We start from the raw sequence: 20,218 nt of genomic DNA, 5'->3' as shown, positions 1-20,218 counted from the left end.
GGATGTAACACACACAAGACAGGAAACTTTCACCAAAAATTGTCATAAAACGTTAAGCATTCTAGTTCATTAAATTTTAGGGCATCTTGGGAAAAAATATTGGCAATAAAAGGCAGAGCCAATTGCTGTGCTCAGCTTTTCATGCAATCGGCCTGGGAAAATGAGAGTAACACTACAATGGGATAAAAAAAAAAGAAGCTCCAATTACTTTGAGAGGATTTCCATTTCCTAGCACCAACTTGTTAACGGTTTTAGCTAAAGTTTGAATTTTAATGATGAAATCTCAAATGTGGAAAATTGTTATCCTGCTCAGCAGGTGAGTCAGATTCTGTCTGGGAAACTATCTTAACAACAGGATTGCTGTTATTTTGGTGCACGATTCTTGAAATGTGATTGCACTCTTCTTCTCATTGTTAGGTGATCTTATTTGGTTTGTGGTGTTCCTTTGCGTTTAGTTTTGATTTATTTTTTATTTTTCATCTTTACAATAAAATGCTTTCACAAATATTTGTAATTACTTCAAAATAAAATCTAAAATGTAAAGAGGGTGAATTGGATCAAACTGTTCTAGGTTGGCAGTCTTTTGGACACCATACTAGACTTAACAAAGTTATATCTGCTTTGCAGAATAGTTACAGTAATCACAACTTTTATCTTCATTCCATCACTCACTTGCATGAGACAAACTTGACTCAAATAGCCTCTTACTGTCTCTACACATATTGCTTTCACTCTTGTACTTTTGATGTGCACTCTCCAAAACTCACCATCCCAAGATTAAGAATAAAAAGTTTCAATAAAAAATTGTTAATTTTTTTTTTTTTTTTTAATGACTGGGATTGGAAAGTTTCTTTACAGGATATTTTGTAACGTTTTCTGCTCATGTTTTACAGTTTGTTGATGTTGTTTTGCCTCCATTTCAGCCTTAAAATGCTGGGCTATACTGTTCTGTTTAGTATGCACTGTACAAGTGTGTGTGTGCATGTGTGTGTGTTAAAGCAGTGGTATAAGGATGCTGCTTGATTACTATTCCTCTTCAGCGCAGACTTGGCTACCTCTATTAAGTAGAACTTTTTAATGGCCATAAAGGGTTAAAAAGTTGATGACATGAGCACTTTGTCTGAAATGGGATTCTTTCTTAATTCAAATGCCCTCTTTTGCTTTTAACTGGCTACCTGTAGCCACTCTTTTGTGAAATGTGACTTGCTGATGCAACATTAAACTTTGCCAAATGGAAGTTAAAGTTGATCTATGAGCCTGTGAGGAGATGTTCTCGGAGGGATGGCAGTTTTATTTGTTTTTTGTTTTTTCTTTCTAATAACTGGTTGGTAACGTTACCATTTGGATTGTAGCTTTGGGGAAATTAAAATATGATTAATTTCCTCTAATTCAATAAATCATGCCAAAACAATGCCTCTATAAACAGTGGTAATCCTCATCCAATCAACCAACAAGTCAATAACATCATAACAATAAGAAGGAAAGCAAAATGCTTTTATGCATAGTGCCTCACAGTATCATGAGAGTATGCATTATGTGAGTGTATATCATGACCTCATATTCAGTTCATTTCATCAATCAAGCAGGATGACATGCATTATGTGCACGCTCCATTTGTTGAGTCACTGTAAAATTGTTCCCAGACCTTAGTCTTAAAAAATCAATTTAAATCAGTACTGCTCTGTTTATTTGTATTAATTTACTGTATACATCAGAAAGCTGTTGCGGTGGTCAGCCTTACCAAAGCTAAATTAAACACAGCTGCAAAAAACTCTGTACATTTTAATATTATGAAATGTGCTGTGGCCATTTTATTCATTAACCTGCATTAATAATACATTTTAAGACTAAATAATGTATCGCCATTCTTCTAGCACAAATTTGAGTTTAATTGAGGTTTTTCTTATGCTGTTGTATCATTTATAAACCATCAAAGGACTCATTAGTGTTCAATGACTGAGTTGATTTGTGTTTTTTTTAGACATATTCATCTTTTTGATTCATTATTGATTGCTGTAATGTAGTGCTTTGAAACTACATGTACATGTGCATGTATAGCTGCCTGGGAGCCCGCAGGCATCTGTACACTATGTCGTTCTGCCCTTTTCCATGACCCGGTGTCATGTACTGCAGCTCTTTGATCCAGGGCATCTGGGAACAAATCGCCCATTTAGCGGCATGGACAATGAGATGGAGCATGATGGGAAGTTCTGTACACTACAGGAAGGCTTGTGATTAGAGATTGTGCACAGACAGCTGTTTAAATCACACAAATATCCCACTGTATATGTGTTTTTAACTTATTTACTGTATCTACATTGATTGATCAAGGCTCCCAGTCTGTCTGTTCACTACAGACAGACTCCTCTCATTCACTATGGTGGGCGGGGAAATAAAATCAATGAATCAATAAATACAAGCACTGTCAATTTCTTCCTGTGGAGCCAACATGAAAACTATTTTGGTTCAGTATATTTCTGCTGTCAGTCAGTCTGATAAAGGCAGTTTGGCCGGCCGCTGTCCTCTCACCTCCCCACGAGCTGCTGCTGACAGACGGCTGCTTCTGTGGACAGAGATGCTGAAGGCAGGTCGGAGATCAAAATCACTGAATAATGTTGAATCCATCATTTTTTCTGAGGAATGAGCTGTTGCAAATTCTTTTGCAAATTTGTGTTTCTGTTGCAAATTCGTATCGCTGCCAGTATGGATAGTTTTGATGCAAAATGTTCGCAGGTGTGTATTTCGCATTTTCATGTTGTTTATTCGTCATGTCCCTGGTGTGTAAAGGCCTTTAGACTACATATTTGTGAAGAATTCAGTCATCACAGTCATTGTTGGAAATTATGTTTGCCCAGAGTCCACAGCAACATCTTCAATCAGCTGTTTTTTGTCTGACCAACTATATATAACCCAAGGACATTACATTTACACTGATATAAAAAAGAGGAATGCAGCAAAATCTTGGCTTTTGAGTAGCTGGAATCAGTGAATGGTTGTCATTTGTCATTAAAAGTTGTAAATTTTATGTTGATCAAAAACTCGATTAACTGTTTGGACACTAATTTAAACATCGACCCGATGTCTATAAGGCTACATGTAAATACATGTCATCATTGAGATTGATGGCGGTGAAGCAATGAATCAGCAACACAACCTTTGTTTGAGGTTAACAACTGTTTGGCTACAAACGTCTTTGGTTACGCTGCACATCACAGAGATATCTGATAGACATTGTCTTTTGTTGTTTTTTGTTTTATGTTTGTTTGTCGTTTTTTTGCATTTGTGAAAAGATTTCTACTCTATTGCCAACTTATTCTTCATGTACAGTATTTTATCATACAAAATACAAAGTACAATAGGTTTTTTATTTCATTAAAGTGAGTAAATCATGACTGGATTCTCATAATCGAGTGAACTACTGGACTTTAAGGAGATATTCCAATGTCAGTCATAGTTTTATGTGACAGTGTAAATTAGCTCTGATTGTTAAACCTTTTCTTTACATTTGTGCAGGAAAACAGAGCCTTGTTTTAGAATTTCAGTAGTTGATGCTGGATGGTTGTAACAGTCTTTTAGAGTGGTTGAACCCGTGTGTACTGCACATGTTTCATGATGCAGGTCGAGGAATAATGCAGCCAGAAGCAAAATAGGCAAACATATTCAACACTGACATGTACTGTATGTATGCACATTCTGTTTCTTTACTGTATACAAACTGTATTTGAATGTGTGTACTTCCACTAGTTCCACTATAGCACCGGGCTTCTATTAGAAGTAGAAACATACTCCCAAAGTCCAGAACCAAAGGATCAAACACTGACATCAGTCTCATCACATCACTGTCACATTTGTGCACAGCACACACACACACACACACACACACACACACACACACTGCCCTCTGTGCTCACTTCCCCTCTCTTGACTGAATGCTTAGTCTAGCTGTCTCCATGGGGACTGTCTCCTAGCTACACACACACAAACACACAGCCACACACACATTTGTCCCATCCCATTTCTCCCCTGGCTGATCAAAAGCAAAGCACTGTCAATCATACACACGCCCCTCCGATCTGGACTATGTCCTTGCTTATTCGCTTGTTAATTCTGACGCCACATGTGACGTAATAGCCATTTCCGGGTCCAAACGTTCCTTCAGATCATAAAAGCAAACCACAATGGCAGAACATGTGAACCTTTTCACAATCACTTCCTTCTTTAGTGAGGCACTATTGAGAGTTATAAAGAATCTAAATTCTTTCAGCTCCAATAAAGTGATTAAGTTATCTGTTCTCCCAGGTGGTATGATCAAGGGTAGCGTCCAGGCATCCATGAAAAAGAGGATTTACAAGGTTGAGATGAGTTAGAAGTTAGAAGTAGCTAGCTAGTTGACATCTAAAGATGCCATGTTCTGACTGAGGTATTTCTAAAAAAAACAAAAAACAGAATGGTACAGGAATTCTATAACTTTGGACATAAATGAAGATGAATGTTAAGGGTCAGTCAGTGAGCTACAGCACCTGCGAGCGCCCATTCGGCAGAGACAAGTGCCACCATATGGCAGCCTTGTTGATTTGGGTGGAGAAAAACATGTACTGACATGGAACACGTGGAAGAAGGTGAAGACACCAAAAATGGATGAAATTGCAGCCAAAAGAGGGTCCAAGATGACACCATCCACAACACGAGGTTAGTAATTAATTTGCAAGTGGTGATGATGTTGTTTCATGGTTTCAATTATTTGCTTAATGTTGTGGTTTAAAGTCATCGTATTACGTGAAGGTGAATCATATCTATCAAACAGTGCTACCACATACTCATAGTGTGATGTAGCACTACTGAAAAATCATGATCCTGAGCTTTATCCCCATACTGAAATCTTAGTTGGCCAGACAGTGATTCATCTTTTCTGAAGCATTAAAATATTGGTGTGCTGTACAGCAGTGGTCATCAACCCTGCTCCTGGAGAGCTACTGCCCTGCATGTTTTAGGTATCTCCCCACTCTAACTCACCTGACTCTAATTATTAACTCGTTATCAAGCCTTTGACAAGCTTCAGCTGCTGCATAAAGAGTTAATAATTAGAATCAGGTGTGTTAGAGCAGGGAGATACCTAAAACATGCAGAGCAGTAGCTCTCCAGGAGAAGGGTTGGTGACCACTGCTGTACACTTTGAGTTTTAAAGGCTTAGCTTAAAGATGTGCTATAAATGAATAGTGCTAATAAAAGGCTGTTAAGTTGAGACAGTATTCTCACTTGAAACGATCTCAATTACTATTACTCATTTTATTGCCCATTATATACTATTATTTCAGCTGGAATCAAAAGACCTGTCACCCAGGAGGACAAGGAAGGGCGTTTTACTGGGATGGGGTGGATTTTGAGTCCAGAAACGCCTCCAGTACAACTTATGTCTTTTGTACTTTGATGTGCCCTCCACGTTACCAGAAATATTACAATTACACTACATTAAATCAGTGACAGTTCAGCTTGCGTAAAGTCATCCTACACTCAATAATTTTGTACAATGTCAAAAGTTTGGGCAACCTTTGAAGGAAGTATTTTCATCATTTCTCATAATTTGAACCAGGGGTGTCAAACTGGTGTAATGTGTAGTTCAAAACAAACATTACATAGTCTAGGCTGATGACTAATTCGGTTTGACACATGTGTGTAAACCCTTGTAAATCACAGACTTTAGACTGTCTGCTTTAATTGAAAGGTATTTTGTATACACTATGTGGTCAAAATTATGTGGACACCTCACTGAAACCTCATTGAATTACAAGGAAATCAACCATTTTTATTTGTAAATATGTGACACTATGTGCTTAACTTTAAATCTAGACTCTCCTGCTCAAGACCTTTGATGGGCTGGTGACCAGCCCAGGTTATGACCAAAAGCTGAGGACAAGGCTCTTTATGTGCTGTCATTGCTTGCTGTCATAGATAAGGAGAAGCAGCAGAGTGAGAGAGCCACAGTTGGGTAAGCAAAGAACACATTATGGTGAGAAAGCACAAAAACAAAACAAAACTAGTAATTAAAACTGTTGAATTTTTCAAAAACTTTTTTGAGAAACTTTGAGAAATTGTAGCAACTGCTGGCTGCAGATGGTCAGATTGTTTTTAACTGTAACTCTTATGCCAGTTAAGCAAGCACTGTCAAGGTCGGTGGTCACCAACCCTGCTCCTGGAGAGCTACTGCCCTGCATGTTTAGGTATCTCCCCACTCTAAAACACCTGATTCTAATTATTAACACGTTATCAAGCCCTTGACAAGCTTCATTTAGAATATATTCAAACAATTCAAACAACAAGGGGCATACTGAAAAGACAGGAGCCTCAGCCAATGCGGTAGAGGTTTGGACCTGGAAAGAGTATTATCAGAAGGTCGATATGTCAGGAATTAACAAGCGGATAGAATGCAGTCATCCTCTGTTTCTGTCTCTCTACTTCTTTTTTGGTTCCCTCCATCCTATCCCTCATTCTCCCTCTCCCTCCTGTCTATCTCAGCCTCCCTAGCACTCTCATATCAAAGCCAGTGAGGACAGCTGTCGGGCCGTGGATCTAAACAGTGGGCAGCCGTCATGGCAGGAGGTGAATTAATCCGCTCTGGCATTTTAAACCCCCAGGCCCCTTCCAAACAGTTACATCTGTGTGGCCCCCTGTATCTTCACCGGTTAATGCACGCCAGGCACTGATGTGGACAATAACACAGCTAAAGTAATATGTCATTGCTCGACAATTAGTGATAGATGGTGACAATTTCCACTTACTCACTGGCAGTTTTTGGAGGGTGACTGCCAGTTGTTGCAGGTTATTTTTGTGAATTAAAGAGATATCAGAACTGTCGCTGTGAAAGAGATCATATTTTTTTACAGGTCAGTATACTGGATTCTCTTTGGCACAGGAGAATATTCGAAGACATATGCTCTGGTGTACCAAATCGGCTTATCGCTCAATTTCACTTTGATTATTGGTTGAGTTTCAGTAAATTTTGCCCTAACAAAAAGGAGCAACTAAGGAGTGAGAGTTGATCCAGTGTGGGTTAATCGACTAATTGTTTCTACTCAACACTTTTCTTTGCCTGTTTTCTTAAAAAGTCAATTGCAGGCAAACTGCAAAGAAGTACTGGCGTCTTTGTAATGAGGCCAGTTTGCTGCATCTAAACTGACACACTGACTGTAAATCTCTCAGCAGGTTGAGCTGGTGGAGCTGGTGTTGTCTGCCAATCAGGAGCTTTTATTGTGACTGCCTGTGAGGAATTGGCTTCAAGTTCAGTTAAATTTAATAAATTCAGTTAAACACTTTTTTTTTCTTTGCAAAACACTATTAAGGCCATTGTTATCCTGAAACACTTCAGATCACATATTTGAAAACAAAGCCCTGAAAATTGAATAATATGGGATGTATAAGTTTAACAAGTCAAATTAAATAATATATGAATTATCTCTTCATTAAACATGTTTAATCATATGGAGGATATTTTACATTTCTGTAAAGGAGCCCATGTATAGGAGACATTTGTGAATTAAATTTGAGTGAATAGGCCTTTCCATTGTCAATAAACTACTAGATCTGATGATAATTACTGACATAACAGTCCTGAAATAACACTAGTCCCATATAAGCAGGACTGTATAATAGAGACACCTTGTGAGAGTGTTTCTGGCGAGTGGTGGCTGCGGAAAGATACACATTTTTCTCCTGGCTACAGCTCAGTGAATGAGCAAACTAGTGCGTCTCATTTGGCTGGTCAGATAGATCCCTACAGTATGTTTCTGGCCGGTCTTATCTACATGGAACTATAGAGGGCCATTATTCAAAGTCAGGTCCCTGGACCAGCGTCCCTGATCCCAGGCATGTTGCTCAGCACTCTGTTGGCAGGTTATCAGACAGAGGGATAGATTATTCTCCAAATGAAGAGATTATGTAGTCCAACAAGTCGGAACCATGAAAAATCACATTCATATTTAAGGAAAAAAATTATTTTTGGTAAGGACGTGTCAAAACTATATTACAGAACATACTTCATCCCCCGGTGAGGATCTATGGTTCAATGTGGCTGGAAAGTACTCTGTTATTGTGTTATTTTGAAGTGGTTTTGTATCTGATACCAATGTGTTTTTGTTTTTCTCTCTCTGATTTAGGCCATCTTATCTGATGCAGGTGATCTAACTTTGCTGAGGTTATCTTGGTCAGCCTTAGAGGCTGCATGGATAGACACATCAATAAGGATTTGCAGGCCAAAATCTATATGAGAAAGTGAAGCAGAGTGAATGGAGACAGATAAACCCTCCCACTGCAGCTGCAGCTGTGTCAACACAGTGAACTAAGCCATTAGCACTTTCATTGTTTGCCAGTAAGTTTTCATGGCTCCAATATGATTGGACCTTATTGTACAGAGTTTCACCTAACAGCATCATATTAAAATAGGAAATGATAGCTTTTTCTGCTGATCCTTTCATTTCATGCAACTTTTTGTAGCTCTGCCATGCATCGAGAACTTAATGTGCATATGTCTCTCTGCTGTTTGGCACTGGGAGACAAATGTGACTTTTTCTGGATGAAATTGTTCAGCGGATAGAGAGCCCTATGGCTTCCTGGCTGGGGACAGAGATTGAGAAAGGCCAGCTGGCTTACTCCAGGTCTGGACGTGAACTGACAGGAGAAATATGGTCTTGGGGACTGCCAGAGGAGAAAGGGGTTCTGGGAGAGACAGCTATTGGCTAAGGTTGGCCAACAACACTCAACCATTCATGGCTTAAAATCTAGGGGAGGGTGAAAGCACCCAGCTACATTTGGACTGGACCTGGCAGAAACACAAAATAGAAAAGACATTGGCATTAGATATTCTCATTACATACACAAATGTTTAGGCAAGAAGTAGGTAGGTACATTTTCCAATTCTGAAATTCCCTACAATAATAAAGTAGATTGGATGAAATGATTTTTATTTGGTTTTGTTTGCTGGTAGGGGCAATGAAGCAGAGCACATCAAGTGTAAAAGAAAAGAATCATAAATTGCAACTATTACACGCAGCAAAAACAACACATTTCAAGCTTAGCAATCTTCCTTAGGCATGCTGCCTGGGTGAGGAGAGTTCATTAAAACATATTGTACGTCTCACAGCGTAAACAAATCAATGCAAAAAAGAGCCATATTAAGCCATGCTATCTACAGTATCCTTCCTTGTTATAGGTGTCATCATATTTCACATGTCTTCACCAGCCCTCAGAAAGAGGGACAGTTATTGCAGTGGTCTGTGACTTATGGAGCAGCTGAGGAAAAGAAAAAGATCCATGTGTAAATCTGTACTCTCAGTTAAGAAATCTGTGTGCACGGTTTATAAACTGTGCGCACAGATTCATAATCTGTGCCCTTGAATTACAAACTATGTTATTGTTGAAAATTATAAAACCTTTGAAACAACTGAAATAATTAAATGCAAATTTAATCAAATTAGCCCATATGGTAATCTAGTACATGAGCATTTATGAAAATATCATATATGTCATGTATGTACATACATACATATGCACTTATATGGTTAACAATCTATGTATTACATACATAAAAAAAAGTATAAAGTCATATGTGCACTTTTTTAAAATATTGGGCATATATTTTAACCAAATATGCTTTCATGTTTGTATTTTAGTATTATGTAACATACATCTGTTGCACATGTGTGTTAAATAGATGTTGCTCTTATTTGTCGCATATATGCCAAGGTCATATATGGAACTATTCAAAATTGGACAGTTTACAAATCCATTGGCATGGATTCATAATTCGAGGGCACAGATTATGAATCTAAGGACAGGATTTATAAACCAAGAGTACAGATTTACACATTGATCATTTTTTTTCTCAGCTGACACAAGGGGGGCTCCGTAATAACTGTAAGAAACAATACTGACATGAAATTAGAGCAATACCATCTAGTATAATAGTGTACATACGGATTATGGTACTAACTTACATAACAATATCCATTACAATGGCTGCTTTAGTGCTGCAATATTTGAATTTGGAATGACTTTCTTTTTCTAGCCTCTAATAACGACACATGAATGAATCAGTTTTGATTTCCCTTAGAGCCAATCTGTTGAAGCTTTATGCCACTCTTAGTCTTGTGCTTGCATGAAATACACACAGAGCCTTCTCATATTAAGGTAGTTAAAACACATAGGGTTACTGGTAAGTGGTACATTTTAAAAGGGAAATATTGCATTTAATAGGAGATACATCTGGTTCTGTCACACTGCAGGTGAACAGGCAGTTATTACAACACAATTTACAGTAATGTCCACTTTCCCAAATTTAACTGCCATGATTGACTGCACTCATGTTAAATTAAGGGCACCTAAGGATGATGAATTGGTTTTCCATGATTAAAAAATAATGCTCCATCACTGTGCTAATCATTTGTGATGCAAAAGTGGTTCTGACAAATGTGGTTACCTGACATGTCTACTACTAAGTTAGTCCATTTAGCAGCACGTTAGGCGCACTTTAAATATATTAACTCGTCTTGCAATGGCAACCCCTAAATCCCTGGTTGCACACAGCAGACAGTTTATAACTGCACACAGCATGGGAGTATGCACCATTGGTTTCCTAAAGAGAAGTAAATGTTGCCGTCTATAATCAAGTGGGGTGAAAATGTTCCATCAACCAGAGGAGGCCTGCAATATTGTTGGGCAATATACCATGTAGTAATAAAAAGTATTGTCTCTCCTCCTTCAATCAACCTGATGACCAACAAGAGTCCTTATATGTGCCTTCAGTCTAAAAATACCAGTAGGAGTTAGATCTGTACTGTACCCTTGAGGAGTCATTGACTTGGTTTTTATTTTATCCATTATTTAATTATTCATCTATTCAGTCCCCTTGCTGTAAATTTAGCTTGTTCACGAGCACCCAATTTTCAGGTTAATTGCGATTTATAAGAAGATAAGGACTCACACCTGCTACAATGCTACCTCCCTCTCACAACCTGAATCAGAGAATTAAATTAGTGAGTGTACTTTCCCCCTTTTTACATGAGATTGCACTCACTAAATCTGTGAGTGCAATCTCATGTACAAAAGGGAGAACATGTGTAGTCGTTTTTTGTATCATACTGTATAGCCTTCATGCTCAAATACAATAGATGTAAGTTTAACCAATACGTTTTGGAAAATGGAAGAATCAGAGATACAGTTACGCCAATGTAGAACTACAGATTCAAAGCAAATTCTGTGCGAAATTTATCAAAAAAATATTAGTGAAAGAAATGTCAGACTTTAAATGTGTAGCTGTATGATCATATTACAAGTTGCACAACAAACCATGTCACCTTCTTAAAGTAGAAGAAGCAGTCAAAGTAGGGTGAGTAACACTAGTATTAGCAGCTAATGCTACTTCCAATGTTATTTTATTGAAATGAGCCCATATGGCAACACTTTAGTGAAAAATCATGGACTGTACATAACGACGGACATAGTGAGGTATGATGTCACACATTAGTTTGCATTGTAGCCAGTCTGAAGTCCAGAGTTGAAGCTTATAGTCAGCACCATCTTTTCCATTCGGAGCCATGACTTTCCAAATAAGGAGTGCAGGATGTTGCCTTTCATACTTTGGAAACACGCTCTGACAACTTAGGACACTGACTGGTGGACACTTGGGCTAACATTAGCTACTTCAGCTAAATTGTGCTAACAGGGCAGGTATTGTAATCTAGAAACAGTAAACATACCGAAATATTGCGTGACAGCATCCTATGACCGTTTTGTTAATTTAACTCCTTAATCAGAAAAACACTAGAACTGCTTCTTCTAATTCTTTAAACATGAGCTCTAAAAGTCCAAGACAGTGAATTCGGGAGCCAGGGAGATCAGCAGGTGAGCCAACTGTCAATCACAGTTGTCAATCAACATCCACATGGCAGCCACAAAAGCTTACTGTAAGTCTTCAAATCTCATCAATGGAGCAACAATTTCCAAAATGACCACCAACACACTTGTTAGAGGGCCTGAATTTAGTGATTTAAACCATAGTGACTTGTCAAAATATTATTAACTTAGTACTTCTAGGGAGAACTTAGTGCTTTTTGGGAGTCATCTAGCAGCCATCGAAGGCATTGCTGTTTAAGGTACTTCCACATTGACTTCAGCATCAAGCCACGGTAGCTGCTGCTTGTAAAAAAATAATCTTGTTAACCAGGTACCCAGCGTGTCACTGCCTGTATTTGCTATTGTCAGTGTGGCAGTGGACACAATTTTCAGGAGTATTTCTGATTCATGTTTCTTTTGTAATTCATTGACAACAAAAACCTTTATTCTTGACCCTAACCAGCAACAAATGAAAGCATCAAATCTGAGCAGAATGAAGGCCAAATCACAGCTGAAGGGAATCATATTTAAACCACTTTGACTCAGATCATCTACTGTATATGTTGTATGTATAATGTATGCACTTTCAGGGTCAACTGTCAGATCTCACTTTAAATTTCATTGCTTTATCTTTATTCTGGTTCTTGTCTACACCGAGGTCATGGCTCTTAAGAAAGAAAACTATTTTTATGTTGAGTGTTTTTGCATCCTTTATGAATATGCACAGGCTGTGATTTTTCAGGTCAATTCCTTGGCAGATGTGGAGCTTATAGAAAGAGATGTACATAATTTACAGAATGGCCACACTACGCTTTCATCTTCACTCTCTCAGTTAACTCGCCTCAGTTGCTGCCAAGATGTGTTATGTTTAGAGCAAAAAAAAGTTATGATTATACACACACACGCTATCATTTCTCTGCCACAGTTTTCCTAATTCATATTTCATCCTTGATTTCCTGACAACTTGAAAGCTTGTCCATCTGAATGATTTATTGATGAAAGCTGCCAGAGCTTTTGTGGGAATAGTTCACCTGTTGTGACCTCAATACTAACTGGTATTGGAAGTTATGCAAATTAAATGGTCCATTCAGTGCACTCCAAATGCAAGCAAATATGATAATCAATATTTAAATATCAATCACACTGTGTCTACACTTGGCAGTGACTGGGTTTTAATTTACATCCAATCTCATGCACATTGTTCAGAGCTCTGCATTACCGTATAGACAATGCAATCAACAATTTTCTTTTTACTTATTACAATACTGTACATGGCCCTTTGATGTAGGCTAATATTCCCACGGTGAAATTTACTGAGCATTGATCAAATGGAGCCACTTCAAGAATCTGTCTTTGAAAAACATACAAATGGTTGGCTGATCAACATCTTTCACGACCGTGTGTTATTGTACAATAATTCACAGACTCATTGCCATGGATAAGAGGGTTTTACATAATGCCGCTTGCTATTCATTCCAAGAACAAAGTGGAGCCCCTCCTCATGTCTCACTCCCAAATCTGCGGGTGAGCTTGTGATTAATGTGTAATTGACTTGATGAATGGGTTTCCCATTCCGTGAATCCATCAAAATACTGCTTGATTAAGCGTCCTCTGCGCCTCTGATTAAAAACCAGCAAGATCAGCTTCATTTAAACACAAGCACGGACCCATCATGTTTCAAAATCTGGTCACGCCCACTGATTATCTCCTTGCAATGTGGGGTAATCAATGCACGTAGCAGCTGGGTATCGGGGGCGACATAGTTGTGGTTGTAAGAGATACTTTGCAGGCAGTGTGGTGGAGAATCGGCCCAGTTTCAGCAATCAGTCATGCCAACAGAAGTAAAATAGGATGGATAGGGGGCGGTGGAAGAGATGGCTAGTGAAGGGTAAGAGTTTGAGAGGTGAGAATGAGATGGAATAGGATTCAGACAGGGACGGAGAGATGGATACAGAAAGTAAGACAGTGTAGTGAAGAAAGTTTGATAGGAAAAGGAGGGAGCGAGAGGAGGACTGGGGGAGCAGAGGTGAAGGAGAGGTGCTGACAGAGGGAATGATGAAGAGACACATGGAGATATGTGACGAGGTATTACGAACGGAGAGATAGGGCTGAGACTGCATATGACACTCCCCTCCTCACTTCTTTTTTCTTTAGGAATCTATACCTCTCGCTCCATCTCTTCAAGTGCTGAAGTGTAATTATGAAATGATGATGACCAGAATCTCACCCTCACAGCTACTAGTGAAAAAAGATACTGCAGAAATGAGTCACAGCAGCCATTACAATATATCACCTGTACATGCTATATGACATTTTACAGTTTCATGTAGTAAGCTACTGGTGGAATTTGAATTATATAGCAGTTCAAGAAGCATTTGCAGCAAATGATCATTTATATAATGGAAAAGTAACACATACCAAGGGTTGTATTGAGGTGTTGATCACTGGAAGTAGACTTGAGAGTAGGAACAAAATGTCACACTCTCTGGCTCGATATGCTTTTCTCTTTTTAATTAGATGATATTTTGGCACTCTGGCGTCCTTCAAGATCAACAATAATATCAGGACACAGGCACTGGTATGTTATGTAGGCCACACCCTAGTAACACATCTGATGGTGATAAGGTAATCATGTTCCACCAATAGGGTGAAAAAAAAACAATCACGACACCTTCAGCAAATCAAAACTTTTAACAAACAGTGACAGGAACTACAGCCAATCAAATCACTTCACACAGATTTAAATTTTACATTTTTTTTTTTATTAAGTATATTCAAAAAATATTTTTTAAAAATACATTTATTTTGAATAGATTTCCAATAGATATACAGAGAAAGTTAAACCTCAGCTGTGGATGAACATCATAAACAACTTAATCTAAATATCCAATAAATAGAGGTACATTACAGAAAACACATCAAGTCATAATCTATATTCAGTCCATGAGGTGACAGGGTTCTCAGATGGTGGATCCAATAGTGTTCCCTCCTGGAAAGTAAAACATTCAAGTTACCTCCTCTTAGGGGGAGTGATACCTTCTCAATACCAATATATCTTAAAAAGGAAATAGGATGATTAAATTCAACAAAATCTGCTGATAATGTGCTGGATAATTAATTTTTTGCATCTATTACTGCTTCTATATTCAATATGAGTTTTCAGTGCTTTACTCCTCTTTCAAACATGTGACTTTCCACAAGAGCAAGTGATAAGATAGTGTGACTTAGTGTGACATGAAATAACTCCCTTTATAGGGATCTCTTAATCTGAGTGAGGATGTTTAAAACTGTTACAGTGGTAAGTATAGTTACACCAGCTGTGTCTCAATTCATTGCAATTCCATTCAATTCGCATCCTTGGAAGAATGCGATCTACAAAGGCTTGTCCTTCGTAGACTGAGAAGGCCAGAACTGAGTGTTGTTAAATGAGACGGTCTGGTGTACGGAGGATTCCCAGCTGCGTCACTAGCTGTTCCTGCCCTTAACCTTGCGTCACAAAGTGCCACTCCTGTCGCCTAGCAACCTTGACAGCTGCAGTTGACAATCGGGACACAGCTAGTAGAAATGAAGCCAGAAATTTTAATTTTGTCATTGTGGCAGCCCATCCAGGTCCAAAAGCACCACCAGGGACTCCCTGCTCAGCTAAAACAAAATATACATAAACACATTTTGAATTGAATTTAAGACTTTGGACCTGCAGAGCCCCCCCCCCCCTTTTCTCTCTGCAGCAGTGTACTTGCTGACAGCAGCAGCTCAGCTTCCAACAACAACTACTTGACTGTACCTGACCTGAAATAATCTCAACTCAAAGCTCCACTGACATTTTTTTTCTCACAAAAAATAGTAACCTAATTGACAGAGAGATGCAGTAAATTATGTTATTTGGTCTGTAGCTAAAATAAAATTCCAAACTGTCTAGTTTAATACAATAAAATGAAATGTAATACAGACTGATCTGTTCATTTTAATACATTTATATTTATTTAAATGTGGTGATATCTGGACATAAAGAGCCCCAGTGGCAGGACTGTTGCTGTCCAGTAAAAACATTAAGCTTCACTTTATATTCAGACAAACTAATGTGGCAGCTACAATTGTTAGATTTCATCTAACATTTACCTTTCAAAAGGAATTATATCACATATCAAAATGCTGCTGAGACATTAGAGTCAGTGGTAGATCACCAAAAAGCTGCACAGATCAGTTCATCGGATCACATTCTCCCCGGGATGACGATGTATTCGGTCGTCAAATACAGCCTTTGAAGGACGCGGCCCCTGAATTGAGACACAGCTATTGACTACAACAACCACAGCTGCAGCTGCCCTCAGGGATAAGTGCTAAAGTAGCTTGGGCTGTTACTGATTGAAGGGGAGGTAAATATGAGTGTACTAGGTGGTCTCTCAGGTTTTCACCTCTTTTATATACCATGAGAGGTCGTTCTTTGAATACCCCATTGAGCTGACAATCAGATTCAAGTATATGCCAATGTTTTGTTATTATTCTCTTTATCTATTCTGCACCCTTTAAATACTCTGTTGTACACATTAACAGTCATTTGATTTTACTGTAGGTTTAAAAGAGATCAGACCTAGATCTGTCTTTTATTTTAGTGGCAGCATCATTTAGGACAAAGTAAAGTATTTCTAGCAGTAGGTTTTCTGAACAGATCTGTATACAAGTAATTATTCTCTCTAATGATCCATAAATCTAGAAAACTGATGTGTTTGTAGTCATAATCTATAGTAAATGACAGAAATTCAGAACATGAGTTGAGTATGTAAAGAAATGACTCTAGATGGGGCTTGGACCCTTTAAATAAACAAAACACATCATCCAAGTACCTCTTCAATAAGAATATATTCTCTTTGAACCCATGATTAGTGTAAATAAACTTCTCTTCAAACAAGCCCATATATAAGTTAGAAAATGAGAGTGAAAAGGAACTACCCATAGGTACTCCATGTTTCTGAATATAAAAGGTATCTTAGAACATCCAATAGTTGTATTTTAGAATCAACTTAGCCAACTCTAAAAGACAGTTCTTTGATGGACTTCAAATAGAATTGTGTTTCAATTTCAGGGCCTCAATACATCCATTATGTGGTTTGGATGTACACATAGCATTCACATCAAAGAACAATAAATAAAGTTCCTCCTCATCTAAGAGAGGGTCGCTGGATTCTGTAATGTTTACTATGTGTCCTGTGTCCTTTGTAAAAGAAGAGAGTTTTCAGCTAATGGTCTGATAAAGTAATCTACAAAGGTAGACAAACTAGAGGTAAGAGCCAATACTGGTAACAATGGGTCAGCCTGGAGGATGTTCAAGACTTTTATGTATTTTTGGTAATGTATAAAAAGTAGGAATAATAGGGTGTTCAACTTTTAGAAAGTCATATTCTTTTCTAGAAATTTCACCATTTTGTAATAGATTCTCAAGGGCTTCATGAACTATATTCTTAAAAGAATGAGTTGGGTCCCCTGGAAGTTCATTGTAAAAAATCTCATCAGAAAGTTGTCTTAGACATTCATTAACATAATCAACTCTATTCATGACCACAATAGCACCCCCTTTGTCTGCTTGTTTAATGATAATAGATTCATCTGACTCCATGTCCTTCAGGGCAGCCATCTCTTCTCTGGTTATTTTTTTTTTTAAATTTATGATTCTGTTTTTTTTTTAAAGTTCATTAACATCATCTACTAGTCTAGTAGAAGTGTTGAAGAAAAAAAACTTAAACAGGTGTACTTTGACATCAAAATCTTTGACATGATTAGTAGGCACGAAAGAGAGTCCTTTGTTTAACACACAGAGAGATGAGATTCATTTAAAGACTTAGCAGACAGATTAAAGCCAGTCATTTCCTCCATTGATGGAGCATGGAGCAGGTCCAAGGTCTTTCTTCCCTGCATCGTGTACAGCCTTTCCTCAGCCTCAACCCCTTTTTCCGACTGTCATGCCTGGCTCGTCTATGGCTTGTTTGGATAAAAAGTTAGAACTTGAGGCTGATGAGAACTGGTCAGAGGAGAGCTGCTCCATTTGTTGACGTCCTGCAGGCCGTCTTTTGGTGCTCCGTTTGAGGTTCCTCCAGAAATAGATGTTGCCCTCGCTCACATCCTTTTTGTCTCTGTTAAATTTTTTGATTTTCATTTCTTTGATCTCTCTAGAGGGCTTCTCCTGTATGTCTTGATCAGCCTTGAGAAGGTCATTGAATTTTTCTTCATTTCTCATTGCTTGGGATAGAGACAGTTTTTTCTCACAAATTGATTTGTCCAATTCATCCAGGTCTTTTTTGTTGATCAACAAGCAGAGTCCTAAGGTCAAAAGCACACTTATTCAAGATGGCACACCAGTGTTCACAGAATTCTTCTTTTTTTTTTGCCCAGCATGGGTTCCTTCTGCCATCCAAGACCTCAGGGAATGACTGCTTGTCTGACGTAATCACTCAAAGTGATTGCATGTAGGTGGGTTTTGACCCAGCATCTGAAAAGGTTGAAAAGTTCATTGGAGACTTCTGTAGACTGTAGCAATGATTGGTTAAACAAAGATTTGCTGCAGATGATACCTTCTCTTTAGTGTTGGCTAAATTCAAATGATCCTTGGCATATCTGGTCAGCATCTAACAGTTCTGTTGACTGTATAGTAGACATCTTGGAGCTCTTTTACTTTTGGGTGCAATATACGGAAGATAATATGTAATGGAAAAGTAACACACACCAAGGGTTGTAGTGAGGTGCTAATCAATGGAAGTAGACTTAAGAGTAGGAAAAAAGTGCGGCAATTTCTGGCTCTATATGTTTTTCTCTTTTTTATTTAGATGATGTTTTGACCCAAGGGCCGAATTGTCAGTTTTGCAGATTAAAACGAATTTTCAAGAAAACTGATGATTTTGGCAGGAACATGAGTGAAAAACAACTTTCAACAAAGAGGATACAAGAAATCTGTCCTAAATGATGCTGCCACCAAAATAAAAGACAGATCTAGGTCTGATCTCTTAAAAAATAAACCTACAGTAAAATCAAATAACCGTATAATATTTATACCAGAGTATTCTAAAGGTGCAGAACAGATAAAGGGAATAATGACAAAACATTGCCATATGCTTGAATCTGATTGTCAATTCAATGGTGTATTCAAAGAACAAAGTGTGCAACACTTTTTTCCTTCTCTCAAGCAAATGATCATTAAAAATTTTTATTCTTTATGTGCAATAACCTGAATAAAACGTTTCACACCATACATCAGCCATATGGCAATTGTATAAAGGCCTTGATTCTCGGGGGAGATTTTGTTCTGTGACTCTCTGTACTTGTGATGTGATGCCAAGACAGCACTGCTATACCCTCACGCATTATAAATAACAACCTCTGAGCTGTTATTTTTATATTTGATCATAGTACTGTACACAGAATGATGGGAATATGTTCCATAATGTGCCATTCCTGTAACTATATTAATCCTTTGTGGAGATGACATACATTGAGATTGAGCACATTAGAGCTGAGCAATATGGCCTTACATATTGAATATTTTTTACAGTTTTGCACAGTTATGGTACATATTACCTTATGTATTTTTTACTCATAATTTATGATTCTGACATGATCAACATATGTGATGTAAAAACTTAAACAACACACTCAAAAAAGAAACAACAAAAAACTTCCATCCCATGGTTCAGTAGTAAAATCCTAACGCTGTGTCCACAAAGGCTGTTTAGTAAAGCAACAGCAGCAGCTTTGGTTCATCATCGATGTCTACATAGAGTGCATTTAGCCACAGCACTGCTGTGTGGTTACACATTTTTTTCAGTACCTAGTACCTAAAACACAGGTTGAGGTTGTGGTTACAGAAGCCATTCCACAGCCTGTCTCAACAGTTGTATTGATCAAAACAGAGTGTGTGTTGTCAGACACATGACGTGACGGATGACTGAAAAAATGGCTGAAATGCATCCTGTGCAAACAGCCTGTAAGGTGCTGCGGGGTGCTTCACTTGCATGTCTTCTGACAAAGTAGTGATGACAGTAGAGTAAGTGGTACAAGAGTCCCATCTAGATCAGGAGTGGTATGGTCAACCTTGCTAGCATTTAGCACCGGTGCAACAAGCTGAAACGAGGGTGAAGGAAAAAAATTTCCATCACTCTTCCACAGTTTGGTTTGACAGTGTGACAGTATTTTTTCATGTCAGTCAATATTTATCATGATATAAATTAAGTCACCATATCTGTTGAGGTTTAGATTCCCTTAAGCTTGAAATTCCCTAGTAGGAGATTTAGAACCTGGAAAATGGGCAAGAAATGTATGAACTGCAAACAGAATAAATTATATCATA

General features: G+C 38.1%; 2 long non-coding RNA genes across 4 annotated transcripts in view; one reads left to right on the top strand and one right to left on the bottom strand.

Annotated features, from left to right (window-relative positions):
* The window catches only part of LOC121890421, a 113,406-nt gene that overhangs the window by 68,367 nt on the left and 24,821 nt on the right, over positions 1-20,218 (bottom strand). The gene's annotated exons all lie outside the window — the stretch shown is intronic.
* Positions 4,550-6,826, top strand: LOC121890422. Of its 2 annotated transcripts, none has more exons than XR_006093784.1 (3): positions 4,550-4,689; positions 5,848-5,986; positions 6,514-6,826. It is a non-coding gene; the product is annotated as an uncharacterized LOC121890422 (long non-coding RNA). The 2 variants fall into 2 exon arrangements; XR_006093783.1 differs by lacking the exon at positions 4,550-4,689 and adding an exon at positions 5,114-5,149.

Source organism: Thunnus maccoyii, chromosome 23 (genome assembly GCF_910596095.1).
Source record: "Thunnus maccoyii chromosome 23, fThuMac1.1, whole genome shotgun sequence".
Taxonomy (NCBI): domain Eukaryota; kingdom Metazoa; phylum Chordata; class Actinopteri; order Scombriformes; family Scombridae; genus Thunnus; species Thunnus maccoyii.
This window is presented reverse-complemented; position numbering and strand designations above follow the sequence as displayed.